The sequence below is a fragment of the Oncorhynchus masou genome, unplaced genomic scaffold (genome assembly GCF_036934945.1).
Source record: "Oncorhynchus masou masou isolate Uvic2021 unplaced genomic scaffold, UVic_Omas_1.1 unplaced_scaffold_3498, whole genome shotgun sequence".
NCBI classification, from domain to species: domain Eukaryota; kingdom Metazoa; phylum Chordata; class Actinopteri; order Salmoniformes; family Salmonidae; genus Oncorhynchus; species Oncorhynchus masou.
In genome coordinates this window covers 1,079-21,794 of record NW_027009906.1, presented here as the reverse complement: position 1 = coordinate 21,794, position 20,716 = coordinate 1,079, and the positions used below count along the sequence as shown (strand labels likewise).

The 20,716-nt window shown below is 46.2% G+C and overlaps 1 pseudogene; it reads right to left on the bottom strand.

The window, feature by feature from the left end:
• Positions 1–2,630: 2,630 nt before the first annotated feature.
• LOC135534506 (monocyte to macrophage differentiation factor 2-like) lies at positions 2,631–11,645 on the bottom strand (annotated as a pseudogene).
• Between the last annotated feature and the right edge of the window lie 9,071 nt (positions 11,646–20,716).

Sequence of the window (20,716 nt, the reverse complement as noted above, 5' to 3'; positions counted from 1 at the left end):
CAGTATAAAAGGTACCACAGTATTACTAATTAAAGGTGTCAGTATAAAGGTACCACAGTATTACTCCTTAAAGGTGTCAGTATAAAGGTACCACAGTATTACTCCTTAAAGGTACCACAGTATTACTCCTTAAAGGTGTCAGTATAAAGGTACCACAGTATTACTCATTAAAGGTGTCCGTATAAAGGTACCACAGTATTACTCCTTAAAGGTACCACAGTATTACTCCCTTAAAGGTGTCAGTATAAAGGTACCACAGTATTACTAATTAAAGGTGTCAGTATAAAGGTACCACATTATTACTAATTAAAGGTGCCAGTATAAAGGTACCACAGGATTACTCCTTAAAGGTGTCAGTATTACTCCTTAAAGGTGTCAGTATAAAGGTACCACAGTATTACTCATTAAAGGTGCCACAGTATTACTCCTTAAAGGTGTCAGTATAAAGGTACCACAGTATTACTAATTAAAGGTGTCCGTATAAAGGTACCACAGTATTACTCCTTAAAGGTACCACAGTATTACTCCTTAAAGGTGTCAGTATAAAGGTACCACAGTATTACTCCTTAAAGGTGTCAGTATAAAGGTACCACAGTATTACTCCTTAAAGGTGTCAGTATAAAGGTACCACAGTATTACTAATTAAAGGTGCCAGTATAAAGGTACCACAGTATTACTAATTAAAGGTGTCAGTATAAAGGTACCACAGTATTACTCCTTAAAGGTGTCAGTATAAAGGTACCACAGTATTACTCCTTAAAGGTACCACAGTATTACTCCTTAAAGGTGTCAGTATAAAGGTACCACAGTATTACTCATTAAAGGTGTCCGTATAAAGGTACCACAGTATTACTCCTTAAAGGTGTCAGTATAAAGGTACCACAGTATTACTCCTTAAAGGTGTCAGTATAAAGGTACCACAGTATTACTCCTTAAAGGTACCACAGTATTACTCCTTAAAGGTGTCAGTATAAAGGTACCACAGTATTACTCCTTAAAGGTACCACAGTATTACTCCTTAAAGGTGTCAGTATAAAGGTACCACAGTATTACTCCTTAAAGGTACCACAGTATTACTCCTTAAAGGTGTCAGTATAAAGGTACCACAGTATTACTCCTTAAAGGTACCACAGTATTACTCCTTAAAGGTACCACAGTATTACTAATTAAAGGTGTCAGTATAAAGGTACCACAGTATTACTAATTAAAGGTGTCAGTATAAAGGTACCACAGTATTACTCCTTAAAGGTGTCAGTATAACGAGGTTGACTGTAGTGCAGGTCAGGTCTTCCTTCTGGTAGTTCACTGAATCCTGTCTCTAATTGGACAGAGATCCTTCTGGTAGTTCACTGAATCCTGTCTAATTGGACAGAGATCCTTCTGGTAGTTCACTGAATCCTGTCTCTAATTGGACAGAGATCCTTCTGGTAGTTCACTGAATCCTGTCTCTAATTGGACAGAGATCCTTCTGGTAGTTCACTGAATCCTGTCTCTAATTGGACAGAGATCCTTCTGGTAGTTCACTGAATCCTGTCTCTAATTGGACAGAGATCCTGGTAGTTCACTGAATCTGTCTAATTGGACAGAGATCCTTCTGGCAGTTCACTGAATCCTGTCTCTAATTGGACAGAGATCCTTCTGGTAGTTCACTGAATCCTGTCTCTAATTGGACAGAGATCCTTCTGGTAGTTCACTGAATCCTGTCTCTAATTGGACAGAGATCCTTCTGGTAGTTCACTGAATCCTGTCTCTAATTGGACAGAGATCCTTCTGGTAGTTCACTGAATCCTGTCTCTAATTGGACAGAGATCCTTCTGGTAGTTCACTGAATCCTGTCTCTAATTGGACAGAGATCCTTCTGGTAGTTCACTGAATCCTGTCTCTAATTGGACAGAGATCCTTCTGGTAGTTCACTGAATCCTGTCTCTAATTGGACAGAGATCCTTCTGTAAGTTCATTGATTCCTGTCTCTAATTGGACAGAGATCCTTCTGGCAGTTCACTGAATCCTGTCTCTAATTGGACAGAGATCCTTCTGGTAGTTCACTGAATCCTGTCTCTAATTGGACAGAGATCCTTCTGGTAGTTCACTGAATCCTGTCTCTAATTGGACAGAGATCCTTCTGGCAGTTCACTGAATCCTGTCTCTAATTGGACAGAGATCCTTCTGGTAGTTCACTGATTCCTGTCTCTAATTGGACAGAGATCCTTCTGGTAGTTCACTGAATCCTGTCTCTAATTGGACAGAGATCCTTCTGGTAGTTCACTGAATCCTGTCTCTAATTGGACAGAGATCCTTCTGGCAGTTCACTGAATCCTGTCTCTAATTGGACAGAGATCCTTCTGGTAGTTCACTGAATCCTGTCTCTAATTGGACAGAGATCCTTCTGGTAGTTCACTGAATCCTGTCTCTAATTGGACAGAGATCCTTCTGGTAGTTCACTGAATCCTGTGTCTAATTGGACAGAGGTCCTTCTGGTAGTTCATTGATTCCTGTCTCTAATTGGACAAGGACAGAGATCCTTCTGGTAGTTCATTGATTCCTGTTTCTAATTGGACAGAGATCCAATTCAAATTTTATTGGTCACATCATGGTTAGCAGATGTTAATGCGAGTGTGAAATGCTTGTGCTTCTAGTTCCGACAATGCAGTAATAACCAACGAGTAATCTAACCTAACAATTCCAAAACTACTATCCCTTTACACTTGTGTGTATAAGGTAAAGAATATGTACATAAAGATATATGGATGAGCGATGGCCGAACGGCCATATATAACCCATATCAACATATTAAGTGGCATTGTTTAAAGTGACTAGTGATACATTTTTCATCAATTTTGAATTATTAAAGTGGCTGGAGTTGAGTCAGTGTGTTGGCAGCAGCCACTCAATGTTAGTGGTGGCTGTTTAACAGTCTGATGGCCTTGAGATAGAAGCTGTTTTTCAGTCTCTCGGTCCCAGCTTTGATGCACCTGTACTGACCTCGCCTTCTGGATGATACCGGGGTGAACAGGCAGTGGCTCGGGTGGTTCTTGTCCTTGATGATCTTTATGGTAATTCATTGATTCCTGTCTCTAATTGGACAGAGATCCTTCAGTTCACTGATTCCTGTCTCTAATTGGACAGAGATCCTTCAGTTCACTGATTCCTGTTTCTAATTGGACAGAGATCCTTCAGTTCACTGATTCCTGTCTCTAATTGGACAGAGATCCTTCCAGTTCACTGATTCCTGTCTCTAATTGGACAGAGATCCTTCTGGTAGTTGACTGATTCCTGTCTCTAATTGGACAGAGATCCTTCAATTCCCTGATTCCTGTCTCTAATTGGACAGAGATCCTTCAATTCCCTGTTTAGTTATCACCACGGTAGGTGTGTGTCTCAGTGTCCAGGTGTGTACAGGACCAGATCCCTGTTTAGCTAGCACCACGGTAGGTGTGTCTCAGTGTCCAGGTGTGTACAGGACCAGATCCCTGTTTAGTTATCACCACGGTAGGTGTGTCTCAGTGTCCAGGTGTGTACAGGACCAGATCCCTGTTTAGTTATCACCACGGTAGGTGTGTCTCAGTGTCCAGGTGTGTACAGGACCAGATCCCTGTTTAGCTAGCACCACGGTAGGTGTGTCTCAGTGTCCAGGTGTGTACAGGTGTCTCCAGATAGCGTAGTAGTGTGTAGCTGCTCCCATGGCAACGAACAGGTGCCAGATGGCGTGGCGAATGGGACGACTCCATCGCTCTTAAAGAAGGCCACACCCACTACGTAGAAAATCCCACCCACCGCCAGCTCACACAAACCTGCCCTGTCCGCCTGCAACAAACACACACAAGATCGGGGTTTAGGGGATAAACTCCTTTGAAAACTTGAACATTGACTTTAGGTAAATGTTTCTGGACAATCAATGGTGTGTGTGTGTTACCATGGACAGGATGACAAGTGCAGGCCCCGCCCCCATGGCCACGTATCCTAGTAACTCCAACAGTTTATACCTGCAGGGAGTGACATCACCTGAGATTATTAACGTCAGGGAGAATGGTGTGTGTGTACATGCGGCGTGTGTGTACATGCGGCGTGTGAGTGTGTGTGTGTGTGGTACCTCTCGTGGAAGTAGAAGACGTATGTGGAGCCGATAACTGCCATGATCCAGATAATCCATCGCATGTGACTCGACCACGGACCCAACTCCCTCAGCATCAACCTAGAAACACATGACCACGGACCCAACTCCCTCAGCATCAACCTAGAAACACATGACCACGGACCCAACTCCCTCAGCATCAACCTAGAAACGCATGACCACGGACCCACCTCCCTCAGCATCAACCTAGAAACGCATGACCACGGACCCAACTCCCTCAGCATCAACCTGAAACACATGACCACGGACCCAACTCCCTCAGCATCAACCTAGAAACACATGACCACGGACCCAACTCCCGCAGCATCAACCTAGAAACACATGACCACGGACCCAACTCCTCAGCATCAACCTAGAAACACATGACCACGGACCCAACTCCCTCAGCATCAACCTAGAAACACATGACCACGGACCCAACTCCCGCAGCATCAACCTAGAAACACATGACCACGGACCCAACTCCCTCAGCATCAACCTAGAAACACATGACCACGGACCCAACTCCCTCAGCATCAACCTAGAAACACATGACCACGGACCCAACTCCCTCAGCATCAACCTAGAAACACATGACCACGGACCCAACTCCCTCAGCATCAACCTAGAAACACATGACCACGGACCCAACTCCCTCAGCATCAACCTAGAAACACATGACCACGGACCCAACTCCCTCAGCATCAACCTAGAAACACATGACCACGGACCCAACTCCCTCAGCATCAACCTAGAAACACATGACCACGGACCCAACTCCCTCAGCATCAACCTAGAAACACATGACCACGGACCCAACTCCCGCAGCATCAACCTAGAAACACATGACCACGGACCCAACTCCCGCAGCATCAACCTAGAAACACATGACCACGGACCCAACTCCCGCAGCATCAACCTAGAAACACATGACCACGGACCCAACTACCTCAGCATCAACCTAGAAACACATGACCACGGACCCAACTCCCTCAGCATCAACCTAGAAACACATGACCACGGACCCAACTCCCTCAGCATCAACCTAGAAACACATGACCACGGACCCAACTCCCTCAGCATCAACCTAGAAACACATGACCACGGACCCAACTCCCTCAGCATCAACCTAGAAACTAGAAACACATGACCACGGACCCAACTCCCTCAGCATCAACCTAGAAACACATGACCACGGACCCAACTCCCTCAGCATCAACCTAGAAACACATGACCACGGACCCAACTCCTCAGCATCAACCTGAAACACATGACCACGGACCCAACTCCCTCAGCATCAACCTAGAAACACATGACCACGGACCCAACTCCCTCAGCATCAACCTAGAAACACATGACCACGGACCCAACTCCCTCAGCATCAACCTAGAAACACATGACCACGGACCCTGAAAACTCCCTCAGCATCAACCTAGAAACACATGACCACGGACCCAACTCCCTCAGCATCAACCTAGAAACACATGACCACGGACCCAACTCCCTCAGCATCAACCTAGAAACACATGACCACGGACCCAACTCCCTCAGCATCAACCTAGAAACACATGACCACGGACCCAACTCCCTCAGCATCAACCTAGAAACACATGACCACGACCCAACTCCCTCAGCACCCTAGAAACACTCCCGCAGCATCAACCTAGAAACACATGACCACGGACCCAACTCCCTCAGCATCAACCTGAAACCACGGACCCAACTCCCGCAGCATCAACCTAGAAACACATGACCACGGACCCAACTCCCTCAGCATCAACCTAGAAACACATGACCACGGACCCAACTCCCTCAGCATCAACCTAGAAACACATGACCACGGACCCAACTCCCTCAGCATCAACCTAGAAACACATGACCACGGACCCAACTCCCTCAGCATCAACCTAGAAACACATGACCACGGACCCAACTCCCGCAGCATCAACCTAGAAACACATGACCACGGACCCAACTCCCTCAGCATCAACCTAGAAACACATGACCACGGACCCAACTCCTCCTCAGCATCAACCTAGAAACCGCATGACCACGGACCCAACTCCCTCAGCATCAACCTAGAAACGCATGACCACGGACCCAACTCCCTCAGCATCAACCTAGAAACGCATGACCACGGACCCAACTCCCGCAGCATCAACCTAGAAACACATGACCACGGACCCAACTCCCGCAGCATCAACCTAGAAACACATGACCACGGACCCAACTCCCTCAGCATCAACCTGAAACACATGACCACGGACCCAACTCCCTCAGCATCAACCTAGAAACACATGACCACGGACCCAACTCCCTCAGCATCAACCTAGAAACACATGACCACGGACCCAACTCCCTCAGCATCAACCTAGAAACACATGACCACGGACCCAACTCCCTCAGCATCAACCTAGAAACACACAACTCCTTCTGTCTCAGTATGGGGAACTTCATATGGAAGGTGTACGACAGTGTGATTGGTGGAATAAGTGGGTGGATCATAATCGACGGATGAAACATCAGCGCTCTGTGATTGGTCAGAAAGTTTTGATTGAGCGGTGTTGTTTTTTGTTTGTTAACGCGTTTTCATTGGTCAGTTCCTGTGTAGCGATAATGATGCTTTGTTCACGTAGCAGGTTAGGAGAACTAACGTAGCAGGTTAGGAGAATTAGCGTAGCAGGTTAGGAGAATTAATGTAGCAGGTTAGGAGAATTAACGTAGCAGGTTAGGAGAATTGACGTAGCAGGTTAGGAGAATTAATGTAGCAGGTTAGGAGAATTGACATAGCAGGTTAGGAGAATTAACGTAGCAGGTTAGGAGAATTAATGTAGCAGGTTAGGAGAATTAACGTAGCAGGTTAGGAGAATTGACATAGCAGGTTAGGAGAATTAATGTAGCAGGTTAGGAGAACTAACGTAGCAGGTTAGGAGAATTAATGTAGCAGGTTAGGAGAATTAGCGTAGCAGGTTAGGAGAATTAATGTAGCAGGTTAGGAGAATTGATGTAGTTGGTTAGGAGAATTGACATAGCAGGTTAGGAGAATTAATGTAGCAGGTTAGGAGAATTAGCGTAGCAGGTTAGGAGAATTAATGTAGCAGGTTAGGAGAATTAACGTAGCAGGTTAGGAGAATTGACGTAGCAGGTTAGGAGAATTAACGTAGCAGGTTAGGAGAATTGACGTAGTTGGTTAGGAGAATTGACATAGCAGGTTAGGAGAATTAATGTAGCAGGTTAGGAGAATTAATGTAGCAGGTTAGGAGAATTAGCGTAGCAGGTTAGGAGAATTAATGTAGCAGGTTAGGAGAATTAGCGTAGCAGGTTAGGAGAATTGACGTAGCAGGTTAGGAGAATTGACATAGCAGGTTAGGAGAATTAATGTAGCAGGTTAGGAGAACTAATGTAGCAGGTTAGGAGAATTAGCGTAGCAGGTTAGGAGAATTAACGTAGCAGGTTAGGAGAATTGACATAGCAGGTTAGGAGAATTAATGTAGCAGGTTAGGAGAACTAACGTAGCAGGTTAGGAGAATTAATGTAGCAGGTTAGGAGAACTAACGTAGCAGGTTAGGAGAATTAATGTAGCAGGTTAGGAGAATTAACGTAGCAGGTTAGGAGAATTGACGTAGCAGGTTAGGAGAATTAGCGTAGCAGGTTAGGAGAATTAATGTAGCAGGTTAGGAGAATTAGCGTAGCAGGTTAGGAGAATTGACGTAGCAGGTTAGGAGAATTAGCGTAGCAGGTTAGGAGAATTAATGTAGCAGGTTAGGAGAATTAGCGTAGCAGGTTAGGAGAATTAACGTAGCAGGTTAGGAGAATTGACGTAGTTGGTTAGGAGAATTGACGTAGTTGGTTAGGAGAATTGACATAGCAGGTTGGGAGAATTGATGTAGCAGGTTAGGAGAATTAATGTAGCAGGTTAGGAGAATTAATGTAGCAGGTTAGGAGAATTGACGTAGCAGGTTAGGAGAATTGACGTAGTTGGTTAGGAGAATTGACGTAGTTGGTTAGGAGAATTGACATAGCAGGTTAGGAGAATTGATGTAGCAGGTTAGGAGAATTGATGTAGCAGGTTAGGAGAATTAACGTAGCAGGTTAGGAGAATTGACGTAGCAGGTTAGGAGAATTGACGTAGCAGGTTAGGAGAATTAATGTAGCAGGTTAGGAGAATTGACGTAGCAGGTTAGGAGAATTGATGTAGCAGGTTAGGAGAATTGATGTAGCAGGTTAGGAGAATTAACGTAGCAGGTTAGGAGAATTGACTTAGCAGGTTAGGAGAATTGACTTAGCAGGTTAGGAAAACTAATGTAGCAGGGGGTGTACACACACATATCTAAAAGGGGGTGTACACACACACACACACCTACCAGGGGATGTACACACACACACACACACACACACACCTACCAGGGGATGTACACACACACACCTACCAGGGCGTGTACACACACACACACACACATCTAAAAGGGGGTGTACACACACACACCTACCAGGGGGTGCACACACACACACACACACCTACCAGGGGATGTACACACACACACCTACCAGGGCGTGTACACACACACACATCTAAAAGGGGGTGTACATACACACCTACCAGGAGGTGCACAAACACACACACACACCTACCAGGGGGTGTACACACACACACACACACCTACCAGGGGATGTACACACACACACCTACCAGGGCGTGTACACACACACACACACATCTAAAAGGGGGTGTACACACACACACCTACCAGGGGGTGCACACACACACACACACACCTACCAGGGGGTGTACACACAAACACACACACCTGCCAGGGGGTGTACAGACACACACCTACCAGGGGGTGTATACACACATCTACCAGTGGGTGTATACACACACACACCTACCAGGGGGTGTATACACACACACCTACCAGGGGGTGCACACACACACACCTACCAGGGGGTGCACACACACACACACCTACCAGGGGGTGTACACACACACACACCTACCAGGGGGTGTACACACACACCTACCAGGGGTTGTACACACACACACCTACCAGGGGGTGTACACACACAAACACACACCTACCAGGGGGTGTACACACACACACACCTACCAGGGGGTGTACACACACACACCTACCAGGAGGTGTATACACACACACCTACCAGGGGGTGTATACACACACACCTACCAGTGGGTGTATACACACACACCCACCTACCAGTGGGTGTATACACACACACACCTACCAGGGGTGTATACACACACACCTACCAGGGGATGTACACACACACACACACACCTACCAGGGGGTGTATACACAAACACACACACACACCTACCAGGGGGTGTATACACAAACACACACACACACCTACCAGGGGGTGTACACACACACACACCTACCAGGGGGTGTACACACACACACACCTACCAGGGGGTGTACACACACACACCTACCAGGGGGTGTATACACACACACACACACCTACCAGGGGGTGTACACACACACACCTACCAGGTGGTGTATACACACTTACCAGGGGGTGTATACACACACACACCTACCAGGGGGTGTATACACACACACACACCTACCAGGGGGTGTACACACACACACCTACCAGGGGGTGTATACACACACCTACCAGGTGGTGTATACACACTTACCAGGGGGTGTATACACACACACACACACCTACCAGGGGGTGTAGGAAGCAGCGATGAAGAAGTAGATGGCCATTCTGTCACACATGTGGAAACGCTGCTCCACTCTACTGTAGAGAGACACACAGTTAGTATACACACACACAGTTAATATACACACACAGTTAATATACACACACACAGTTAATATACACACACACAGTTAGTATACACACACAGTTAATATACACACACACAGTTAGTATACACACACACAGTTAGTATACACACACAGTTAATATACACACACACAGTTAGTATACACACACACAGTTATATACACACACACAGTTAATATACACACACACAGTTAATATACACACAGTTAGTATACACACACACAGTTAGTATACACACACAGTTAGTATACACACACAGTTAATATACACACACAGTCAATATACACACACAGTTAGTATACACACACACAGTTAGTATACACACACACAGTTAGTATACACACACAGTTAATATACACACACACAGTTAATATACACACACACACACAGTTAGTATACACACACACACAGTTAGTATACACACACAGTTAATATACACACACACACACAGTTAGTATACACACACACACACAGTTAGTATACACACACAGTTAATATACACACACACAGTTAATATACACACACACACACAGTTAGTATACACACACAGTTAATATACACACACACAGTTAATATACACACACACACACAGTTAGTATACACACACAGTTAATATACACACACAGTTAATATACACACACAGTTAGTATACACACACAGTTAGTATACACACACACAGTTAATATACACACACAGTTAGTATACACACACAGTTAGTATACACACACAGTTAGTATACACACACACAGTTAGTATACACACACACAGTTAATATACACACACAGTTAGTATACACACACAGTTAATATACACACACACAGTTAGTATACACACACAGTTAGTATACACACATACAGTTAGTATACACACATACAGTTAATATACACACACACAGTTAGTATACACACACGCAGTTAGTATACACACACGCAGTTAATATACACACACACAGTTAATATACACACACACAGTTAGTATACACACACAGTTAATATACACACACACAGTTAGTATACACACACAGTTAGTAAACACACACACAGTTAGTATACACACACACAGTTAATATACACACACACAGTTAGTATACACACACACAGTTAATATACACACACACAGTTAGTATACACACATACAGTTAATATACACACATACAGTTAATATACACACACACAGTTAATATACACACACACAGTTAGTATACACACACAGTTAGTATACACACACAGTTAGTATACACACACACAGTTAGTTCTTATACATGGTTATACACGGTTATTATACCTAGTTATTATACACTCAGTTATTATACTTGGTTATTATATTATTATACACAGTTATGAGTAACCATCACGCTGCATTTTGGTCCGCTCCTCCTTCAACAGAAGAAAGCCGTTACAGACTGTCTGTTCCTTGGTAGAAATGAATGAACTTATCGTCAGACTGGCTAGAATGCTTATCTACACAGGAAGACCTTGGCTCGGTCATAAATTATATTAAATTGGTAGGGAGACGATGTGGGAAGGCTTGAGATACTGCCTTTGTACCAGGTTGGGAGAAGAGACGGGTTGGTACTGGAACTAATGACGTCATTTTCAGTTTATAACCTGTGGTAAACTGTATCGTGTTCACTACTCTCGAGAATAAACGCTACTGATTGATTTTGAGACTGGTCTCTGTCCATTTTATGCAAATAAGGGTCTTACAAATTCTTAGGAGTGGGCAGAGTGTTTAATTAAATTAGTTAAATAAAACATAAAGGAATTTAATTCCTGTAACAGATGAACCTGGAAAAGATTCCCGAAGCAAGCTGGTCCTGGGGCTCTGTTCACAAACACAAACAGACCCCACAGAACCCCAGGACAGCAACACAATTAGACTCAACCAAATCATGTGAAAACAAAAAGATATTTACTTTGGAAAGAATTAACAAAAAACAGAGCAAACAAGAATGCTCTTTGGCCCTAAACAGAGAGTACACAGTGGCCTGACCACTGTGAGAGAGTACACAATACCTGACCACTGTGACTGACCCACAATGAACAGAAGCTTTGACTATGTACTGTGAGCATAGCCTTGCTATTGAGAAAGGTCACACTGTTGGCTCTCAAGAGAAGACAGGCTATGTGCACACTGCCCACAAAATGATGTGGAAACTGAGCTGCATTTCCTAACCTCCTGTCCAATGTATGACCATATTAGAGACACAAATTTCCCTCAGATTACACAGATCCACAAATAATTTGAAAACATATCCAATTTTGATAAAGTCCCATATCTACTGGGTGAAATACCACAGTGTTCAATCACAGCAGCAAGATTTGTGACCTGTTGCCACAAGAAAAGGGCAACCAGTGAAGAACAAACACCAGTGTAAATACAACCCATATTTATGCTTATTTATTTTCCCTTGTGTACTTTAACCATTTGGACATCGTTACAACACTGTATATAGACATATGACATTTGAAATGTCTCTATTCCTTTGGAACTTCTGTGAGTGTAATGTTTACTGTTCAGTTTTTGTTGTCTATTTCATCTATTTCACTTGCAATGTAAACATATGTTTCCCACACCAATAAAGCCCCTTAAATTGATTTTGAAATTGAGATAAAGACTGAGATACTAACTAGAGGTGTCTGATGTTCCAGACCACGGTGTGAAACAGAGAGACTAACTGGAGGTGTCTGATCAGAGAGACTAACCGGAGGTGTCTGATCAGAGAGACTAACCGGAGGTGTCTGATCAGAGAGACTAACCGGAGGTGTCTGATCAGAGATACTAACTAGAGGTGTCTGATGTTCCAGACCACGGTGTGAAACAGAGAGACTAACTGGAGGTGTCTGATCAGAGAGACTAACCGGAGGTGTCTGATCAGAGATACTAACCGGAGGTGTCTGATGTTCCAGACCACGGTGTGAAACAGAGAGACTAACCGGAGGTGTCTGATCAGAGACTAACCGGAGGTGTCTGATCAGAGATACTAACTAGAGGTGTCTGATGTTCCAGACCACGGTGTGAAACAGAGAGACTAACCGGAGGTGTCTGATCAGAGATACTAACTAGAGGTGTCTGATGTTCCAGACCACGGTGTGAAACAGAAAGACTAACCAGAGGTGTCTGATCAGAGAGACTAACCGGAGGTGTCTGATCAGAGATACTAACTAGAGGTGTCTGATGTTCCAGACCACGGTGTGAAACAGAGAGACTAACTGGAGGTGTCTGATCAGAGATACTAACCGGAGGTGTCTGATGTTCCAGACCACGGTGTGAAACAGAGATACTAACCGGAGGTGTCTGATCAGAGAGACTAACCGGAGGTGTCTGATCAGAGAGACTAACCGGAGGTGTCTGATCAGAGATACTATCCGGAGGTGTCTGATCAGAGAGACTAACCGGAGGTGTCTGATCAGAGGACTAACCGGAGGTGTCTGATGTTCCAGACCACGGTGTGAAACAGAGAGACTAACTGGAGGTGTCTGATCAGAGAGACTAACCGGAGGTGTCTGATCAGAGATACTAACCGGAGGTGTCTGATGTTCAGACCACGGTGTGAAACAGAGAGACTAACTGGAGGTGTCTGATCAGAGAGACTAACCGGAGGTGTCTGATCAGAGATACTAACTAGAGGTGTCTGATGTTCCAGACCACGGTGTGAAACAGAGAGACTAACTGGAGGTGTCTGATCAGAGACTAACCGGAGGTGTCTGATCAGAGAGACTAACCGGAGGTGTCTGATCAGAGATACTAACTAGAGGTGTCTGATGTTCCAGACCACGGTGTGAAACAGAGAGACTAACCGGAGGTGTCTGATCAGAGAGACTAACCGGAGGTGTCTGATCAGAGATACTAACTAGAGGTGTCTGATGTTCCAGACCACGGTGTGAAACAGAGAGACTAACCGGAGGTGTCTGATCAGAGATACTAACTAGAGGTGTCTGATGTTCCAGACCACGGTGTGAAACAGAAAGACTAACCAGAGGTGTCTGATCAGAGAGACTAACCGGAGGTGTCTGATCAGAGATACTAACTAGAGGTGTCTGATGTTCCAGACCACGGTGTGAAACAGAGAGACTAACTGGAGGTGTCTGATCAGAGATACTAACCGGAGGTGTCTGATGTTCCAGACCACGGTGTGAAACAGAGATACTAACCGGAGGTGTCTGATCAGAGAGACTAACCGGAGGTGTCTGATCAGAGAGACTAACCGGAGGTGTCTGATCAGAGATACTATCCGGAGGTGTCTGATCAGAGAGACTAACCGGAGGTGTCTGATCAGAGGGACTAACCGGAGGTGTCTGATGTTCCAGACCACGGTGTGAAACAGAGAGACTAACTGGAGGTGTCTGATCAGAGAGACTAACCGGAGGTGTCTGATCAGAGATACTAACCGGAGGTGTCTGATGTTCCAGACCACGGTGTGAAACAGAGAGACTAACTGGAGGTGTCTGATCAGAGATACTAACCGGAGGTGTCTGATGTTCCAGACCACGGTGTGAAACAGAGATACTAACCGGAGGTGTCTGATCAGAGAGACTAACCGGAGGTGTCTGATCAGAGAGACTAACCAGAGGTGTCTGATCAGAGATACTATCCGGAGGTGTCTGATCAGAGAGACTAACCGGAGGTGTCTGATCAGAGGGACTAACCGGAGGTGTCTGATGTTCCAGACCACGGTGTGAAACAGAGAGACTAACTGGAGGTGTCTGATCAGAGAGACTAACCGGAGGTGTCTGATCAGAGATACTAACCGGAGGTGTCTGATGTTCCAGACCACGGTGTGAAACAGAGAGACTAACTGGAGGTGTCTGATCAGAGAGACTAACCGGAGGTGTCTGATCAGAGATACTAACTAGAGGTGTCTGATGTTCCAGACCACGGTGTGAAACAGAGAGACTAACTGGAGGTGTCTGATCAGAGAGACTAACCGGAGGTGTCTGATCAGAGAGACTAACCGGAGGTGTCTGATCAGAGATACTAACTAGAGGTGTCTGATGTTCCAGACCACGGTGTGAAACAGAGAGACTAACCGGAGGTGTCTGATCAGAGAGACTAACCGGAGGTGTCTGATCAGAGATACTAACTAGAGGTGTCTGATGTTCCAGACCACGGTGTGAAACAGAGATACTAACCGGAGTGTCTGATCAGAGATACTAACAGGTGTCTGATGTTCCAGACCACGGTGTGAAACAGAAAGAGAGGTGTCTGATCAGAGAGACTAACCGGAGGTGTCTGATCAGAGATACTAACTAGAGGTGTCTGATGTTCCAGACCACGGTGTGAAACAGAGAGACTAACTGGAGGTGTCTGATCAGAGATACTAACCGGAGGTGTCTGATGTTCCAGACCACGGTGTGAAACAGAGATACTAACCGGAGGTGTCTGATCAGAGAGACTAACCGGAGGTGTCTGATCAGAGAGACTAACCGGAGGTGTCTGATCAGAGATACTATCCGGAGGTGTCTCAGAGAGACTAACCGGAGGTGTCTGATCAGAGGGACTAACCGGAGGTGTCTGATGTTCCAGACCACGGTGTGAAACAGAGAGACTAACTGGAGGTGTCTGATCAGAGAGACTAACCGGAGGTGTCTGATCAGAGATACTAACCGGAGGTGTCTGATGTTCCAGACCACGGTGTGAAACAGAGAGACTAACTGGAGGTGTCTGATCAGAGAGACTAACCGGAGGTGTCTGATCAGAGATACTAACTAGAGGTGTCTGATGTTCCAGACCACGGTGTGGAACAGAGAGACTAACTGGAGGTGTCTGATCAGAGAGACTAACCGGAGGTGTCTGATCAGAGATACTAACTAGAGGTGTCTGATGTTCCAGACCACGGTGTGAAACAGAGAGACAATCCGGAGGTGTCTGATCAGAGATACTAACCGGAGGTGTCTGATCAGAGATACTAACCGGAGGTGTCTGATCAGAGATACTAACCGAGGTGTCTGATCAGAGATACTAACCGGAGGTGTCTGATCAGAGATACTAACCGGAGGTGTCTGATCAGAGAGACTAACCGGAGGTGTCTGATCAGAGATACTAACTAGAGGTGTCTGATCAGAGATACTAACCGGAGGTGTCTGATCAGAGAGACTAACCGGAGGTGTCTGATCAGAGAGACTAACCGGAGGTGTCTGATCAGAGAGACTAACCGGAGGTGTCTGATCAGAGATACTAACCGGAGGTGTCTGGTCAGAGAGACTAACCGGAGGTGTCTGATCAGAGATACTAACCGGAGGTGTCTGATCAGAGATACTAACCGGAGGTGTCTGATCAGAGATACTAACCGGAGGTGTCTGATCAGAGATACTAACCGGAGGTGTCTGATCAGAGATACTAACCGGAGGTGTCTGATCAGAGAGACTAACCGGAGGTGTCTGATCAGAGATACTAACTAGAGGTGTCTGATCAGAGATACTAACCGGAGGTGTCTGATCAGAGAGACTAACCGGAGGTGTCTGATCAGAGAGACTAACCGGAGGTGTCTGATCAGAGAGACTAACCGGAGGTGTCTGATCAGAGATACTAACCGGAGGTGTCTGGTCAGAGAGACTTACCGGAGGTGTCTGATCAGAGACTAACCGGAGGTGTCTGATCAGAGATACTAACTAGAGGTGTCTGATGTTCCAGACCAGAAACAGAGAGACAATCCGGAGGTGTCTGATCAGAGATACTAACCGGAGGTGTCTGATCAGAGATACTAACCGGAGGTGTCTGATCAGAGATACTAACCGGAGGTGTCTGATCAGAGATATAACCGGAGGTGTCTGATCAGAGATACTAACCGGAGGTGTCTGATCAGAGAGACTAACCGGAGGTGTCTGATCAGAGATACTAACTAGAGGTGTCTGATCAGAGATACTAACCGGAGGTGTCTGATCAGAGAGACTAACCGGAGGTGTCTGATCAGAGAGACTAACCGGAGGTGTCTGATCAGAGAGACTAACCGGAGGTGTCTGATCAGAGATACTAACCAGGTGTCTGGTCAGAGAGACTTAACCGGAGGTGTCTGATCAGAGATACTAACGGAGGTGTCTGATCAGGAGGTGTCTGATCAGAGATACTAACCGGAGGTGTCTGATCAGAGATACTAACCGGAGGTGTCTGATCAGAGATACTAACCGGAGGTGTCTGATCAGAGAGAGGTGTCTGATCAGAGATACTAACTAGAGGTGTCTGATCAGAGATACTAACCGGAGGTGTCTGATCAGAGAGACTAACCGGAGGTGTCTGATCAGAGAGACTAACCGGAGGTGTCTGATCAGAGAGACTAACCGGAGGTGTCTGATCAGAGATACTAACCGGAGGTGTCTGGTCAGAGAGACTTACCGGAGGTGTCTGATCAGAGATACTAACCGGAGGTGTCTGATCAGAGATACTAACCGGAGGTGTCTGATCAGAGAGACTAACCGGAGGTGTCTGATCAGAGATACTAACCTAGAGGTGTCTGATCAGAGATACTAACCGGAGGTGTCTGATCAGAGAGACTAACCGAGGTGTCTGATCAGAGAGACTAACCGGAGGTGTCTGATCAGAGAGACTAACCGGAGGTGTCTGATCAGAGATACTAACCGGAGGTGTCTGGGTGTCTGATCAGAGATACTAACCGGAGGTGTCTGATCAGAGATACTAACCGGAGGTGTCTGATCAGAGATACTAACCGGAGGTGTCTGATCAGAGATACTAACCGGAGGTGTCTGATCAGAGATACTAAGGTGTCTGATCAGAGAGAGGTGTCTGATCAGAGATACTAATAGGTGTCTGATCAGAGATACTAACCGGAGGTGTCTGATCAGAGAGACTAACCGGAGGTGTCTGATCAGAGAGACTAACCGGAGGTGTCTGATCAGAGAGACTAACCGGAGGTGTCTGATCAGAGATACTAACCGGAGGTGTCTGGTCAGAGAGACTTAGGTGTCTGATCAGAGAGACTAACCGGAGGTGTCTGATCAGAGAGGTGTCTGATGTTCCAGACCACGGTGTGAAACAGAGAGACAATCCGGGAGGTGTCTGATCAGAGATACTAACCGGAGGTGTCTGATCAGAGATACTAACCGGAGGTGTCTGATCAGAGATACTAACCGGAGGTGTCTGATCAGAGATACTAACCGGAGGTGTCTGATCAGAGATACTAACCGGAGGTGTCTGATCAGAGATAGGTGTCTGATCAGAGATACTAACTAGAGGTGTCTGATCAGAGATACTAACCGGAGGTGTCTGATCAGAGAGACTAACCGGAGGTGTCTGATCAGAGAGACTAACCGGAGGTGTCTGATCAGAGAGACTAACCGGAGGTGTCTGATCAGAGATACTAACCGGAGGTGTCTGGAGAGACTTACCGGAGGTGTCTGATCAGAGATACTAACCGGAGGTGTCTGATCAGAGATACTAACCGGAGGTGTCTGATCAGAGATACTACCGGAGGTGTCTGATCAGAGATACTAACCGGAGGTGTCTGATCAGAGATACTAACCGGAGGTGTCTGATCAGAGAGACTAACCGGAGGTGTCTGATCAGAGAGACTAACTAGAGGTGTCTGATCAGAGACTAACCGGAGGTGTCTGATCAGAGAGACTAACCGGAGGTGTCTGATCAGAGAGACTAACCGGAGGTGTCTGATCAGAGAGACTAACCGGAGGTGTCTGATCAGAGATACTAACCGGAGGTGTCTGGTCAGAGAGGTGTCTGATCAGAGATACTAACCGGAGGTGTCTGATCAGAGATACTAACCGGAGGTGTCTGATCAGAGATACTAACCGGAGGTGTCTGATCAGAGATACTAAGAGGTGTCTGATCAGAGATACTAACCGGAGGTGTCTGATCAGAGAGACTAACCGGAGGTGTCTGATCAGAGATACTAACTAGAGGTGTCTGATCAGAGATACTAACCGGAGGTGTCTGATCAGAGAGACTAACCGGAGGTGTCTGATCAGAGAGACTAACCGGAGGTGTCTGATCAGAGAGACTAACCGGAGGTGTCTGATCAGAGATACTAACCGGAGGTGTCTGGTCAGAGACTTACCGGAGGTGTCTGATCAGAGATACTAACCGGAGGTGTCTGATCAGAGAGACTAACCGAGGTGTCTGATCAGAGAGACTAACCGGAGGTGTCTGATCAGAGAGACTAACCGGAGGTGTCTGATCAGAGATACTAACCGGAGGTGTCTGGTCAGAGAGACTTACCGGAGGTGTCTGATCAGAGATACTAACCGGAGGTGTCTGATCAGAGATACTAACCGGAGGTGTCTGATCAGAGAGACTAACCGGAGGTGTCTGATCAGAGATACTAACTAGAGGTGTCTGATCAGAGATACTAACCGGAGGTGTCTGATCAGAGAGACTAACCGGAGGTGTCTGATCAGAGAGACTAACCGGAGGTGTCTGATCAGAGAGACTAACCGGAGGTGTCTGATCAGAGATACTAACCGGAGGTGTCTGGTCAGAGAGACTTACCGGAGGTGTCTGATCAGAGATACTAACCGGAGGTGTCTGATCAGAGATACTAACCGGAGGTGTCTGATCAGAGATACTAACCGGAGGTGTCTGATCAGAGATACTAACCGGAGGTGTCTGATCAGAGATACTAACCGGAGGTGTCTGATCAGAGAGACTAACCGGAGGTGTCTGATCAGAGAGACTAACCGGAGGTGTCTGATCAGAGATACTAACCGGAGGTGTCTGGTCAGAGAGACTTACCGGAGGTGTCTGATCAGAGAGACTAACCGGAGGTGTCTGATCAGAGATACTAACTAGAGGTGTCTGATGTTCCAGACCACGGTGTGAAACAGAGAGACTAACCGGAGGTGTCTGATCAGAGATACTAACTAAAGGTGTCTGATGTTCCAGACCACGGTGTGAAACAGAAAGACTAACCAGAGGTGTCTGATCAGAGAGACTAACCGGAGGTGTCTGATCAGAGATACTAACTAGAGGTGTCTGATGTTCCAGACCACGGTGTGAAACAGAGAGACTAACTGGAGGTGTCTGATCAGAGAGACTAACCGGAGGTGTCTGATCAGAGAGACTAACCGGAGGTGTCTGATGTTCCAGACCACGGTGTGAAACAGAGAGACTAACTGGAGGTGTCTGATCAGAGAGACTAACCAGAGGTGTCTGATCAGAGATACTAACTAGAGGTGTCTGATGTTCCAGACCACGGTGTGAAACAGAGAGACTAACTGGAGGTGTCTGATCAGAGAGACTAACCGGAGGTGTCTGATCAGAGATACTAACTAGAGGTGTCTGATGTTCCAGACCACGGTGTGAAACAGAGAGACAATCCGGAGGTGTCTGATCAGAGATACTAACCGGAGGTGTCTGATCAGCGAGACTAACCGGAGGTGTCTGATCAGAGAGACTAACCGGAGGTGTCTGATCAGAGATACTAACCGGAGGTGTCTGATCAGAGATACTAACCGGAGGTGTCTGATCAGAGAGACTAACCGAGGTGTCTGATCAGAGATACTAACCGGAGGTGTCTGATCAGAGAGACTAACCGGAGGTGTCTGATCAGAGAGACTAACCGGAGGTGTCTGATCAGAGATACTAACCGGAGGTGTCTGATCAGAGATACTAACCGGAGGTGTCTGATCAGAGATTCTAACCTGAGGTGTCTGATCAGAGAGACTAACCGGAGGTGTCTGATCAGAGAGACTAACCGGAGGTGTCTGATCAGAGATACTAACCGGAGGTGTCTGATCAGAGAGACTAACCGGAGGTGTCTGATCAGAGAGACTAACCGGAGGTGTCTGATGTTCCAGACCACGGTGTGAAACAGAGAGA